Genomic DNA, 2,963 nt, shown 5'->3' on the forward strand with positions numbered 1-2,963 from the left:
TGTGGGGTCTTCACTCTTTTGATGCGCTTGTGACTTCCATTACTGAAGCTAGGGATAAAGTGAAGACGCAGAACAGTTATGTCATAGATGGATTCTCTTATGCACTTCAGATTTGGTTGATGGAGGCTATTCCAGACATCGGGTCTCTTTTGGGTAAGAAGCTCAAAGAAGGCGTCACTAGCATGAGATGCAGAAATTGGAAAGGATCTGCTAAGGTTTCCTATGAGGATATTATTAGTATTGAGTCCGATTTTGCATCCCTTGTAAGTTTTGATTCCTTTAATCAATGTGATTGAATTTCATGATTCTTAATCTTTGTGTTTAACTTTTGAACTTTGTTTTTTTTGTAGGGAGTTGTTTTTCCATACATCTCTTCAACTGGAAATGGCAACATCATTGTTGATGTTGGGTTTGAGCGAGACGATGAGATGAATGACGAAAGGGTCGATCTGATCATTGACATGTACAGAAAGAAGTATGACTGGAGTAAGCATGTTTGGCGTTATCAGGAAACTGAACAACCATATGCGGACAGTTCTGAGGATGATGGTTCAAAGGAAGAAGAGGCTGGAGAAAGAAGTGACTGTGGAATGGAAGAAGAAATAGAAACCGCTCATGTGTCTCCTACAAAGAAAAGAAAGAACCAGTATCAGGATATTGGAGCCGAGTCAAGGAAGAAGAAGTTACTTTGCCAAAGATAAACCGACAAATACAGAGATCTTGAAGAGGGTATGAAGTCCCATATCCAAGGTATGTTTAAGTCTTCTTTTACTGCCTTAGGGCTTGAGGTCCGCGACTTAATTGAAGACCGGGTTACCCAATTAGAGCAGACGATCCTTTCATCTCAGACTCCACTTGGTGTTCCGGTTTATACTCATGGTGCTGCTCCGGCTTATACTCAGACTCATGGTGCTGCTCTGACTTATACTCATACTCCTGCTGCTGCAACGACATCTACTCAAGCTCCTGGATCGGATTCTACTGTTGCTCCTACTCCTACTCCGGCGTCTACTCACGCTAGTGCTCCTGCTACTACTTCCCGCGCTCGAGCTTCTCGCAACAAAGCTTCGGTTCCTTCTCACACTGGTGGTCCTGCAACTGCTGCTAAGACAAGGTCTCAGACAAAGGTAAACAAGAAATAGATCTTTTCTCATGTATTTGATGTTTTGTTAGATGTTTGTAATATTGATGTAAGGATGATGGTTTGTTTGTGGTTTGTAATATATTGAAGTAAGGATGATGTACTGAAATTGCATGTATTTGATGTTGTCATATATATGTTTTAAAAGTATTAGGGTCATGTTTTTCTGTTTATAACCAGGATCCATAGTTGTCTGATGTGTTTGGCAGCTTATTTGACACTTTAGATTTCAATTTAGGGACCCAAGAGCACTTACAAAAGACAATGGACAACCTTACACAAGAGTCGCATGTTAAGGGGTTTGATCCATCTCAAGAGATCTTCAACCGACCATTCTTGAATGATATAGATGATCCAGAAGTCCGTTGCAAAGACAACGACTACGAATTGGTTTTTGTTCCAGAAGACAAATTTTTCAAACTAACTGAATGGATCCTCAAGCCCAAGTAAGTAATATTTGTATTTTTTTTACTATTTTTCTAAAATTTTCCTCACAAACATCGGCACACTATTGCTTTCTATTTACAGAGTACTTCAGATTGGGCCATCTAAATTTGATGCAGAGTTGGCTTTGCGTATAATGGGCCCTAATGAATGGTTGAAGAACAATGTGAGTTTAGCTTAGACTTAATTTGCAGATTGAATTATGTTATTGGTTCTCATTCCTTAAAAAAAATGCATTGTCTTTTTCAGGACATGGACACCATTTTGTATTTGTTTCGGGAAAAAACCTCATTGCGTCGGTGGAAGCCAAACCGAGTAGCATTTATGAACTGTATGTTCAGTAATCAGATCATCACCGCCTACGGAAAGTTTGATGGGAACAGGAGAGGGTACAAAGTCGATAACAACCTTCTCAATTTTAATTGATTACTAAGATAAGATTTACAGATTAGTATTTTCAAATTTTGTCTTCATATAATTCTCAGAAGTCGATTTTTGTGCATTAGAGTGTAGTATTTTAGCAGCTAATATAAGTGTTATAGAGTATAACCCAATTCCGGTTTATACCCACTAGACCCACCCGAAAATTTTTAAACGTGGAAGCATTTGCCGTCCTCATTCCACGAATCGTCAAGGTTGTCCAATCATCAGATTAAACCCGGGTCCACACAACCCCAAACACGTGAGTTTCTTTTCATTTGTCGAAACTTAAGAAAGTAAAGTAGAGAGAAAAGGGGATTAGAGTTCTTTATCTGCGAATCTAGCAACGAAATCGCAATGACCAGTTCGTCAACATCTTCTGCTCGTTTTCCTCGAATCTCTACTCATGGTATGCCTACAAGATGTTGGTGTGGCGAGGGCATAACCACGTTTGGTTCATCGACCACGGAGAATAGGTATCGACGATTCTACCGATACGAAATCGCAAGAGATGTAAGTCCCTGTTTTGATTTCGTGTTGCAGATTAAACCATACTATATCACTTAGATTTACAGTTCATAATACAATACTGACTGAATTTTGTTTCTTTTGCGCTAGAGAAAAACTGAGAATCATCTATTTAAATGGATTGATGAAGCTTTGATTGAGGAGATTCGGATGGAGCTTTGATTGTGGAGATTCGGATGGGGATGCGAAACATGAGAGGGTTGCTCAAGGGATTACGAAGTTTGAAGAAAGGGTTATGGAAAAGGTGAAGTCCGAGATGGTTAGAGTTGAACATCAGACGTCCGAAAAGCTTAAAGAGAAGGTAGACTTGGAGATTGCTAGAGTTGCACACGAGATGAAACATAAGCTAAAGATAGGAATTGTGGCTATGGTAGTTGTAGGAGCAATCGTAGGAATATGGACTTCTCTTAGTGTATGAGCAAGTTCTAGT

This window comes from Brassica oleracea, chromosome C6 (assembly GCF_000695525.1).
Source record: "Brassica oleracea var. oleracea cultivar TO1000 chromosome C6, BOL, whole genome shotgun sequence".
Classification (NCBI taxonomy): Eukaryota; Viridiplantae; Streptophyta; class Magnoliopsida; order Brassicales; family Brassicaceae; genus Brassica; species Brassica oleracea.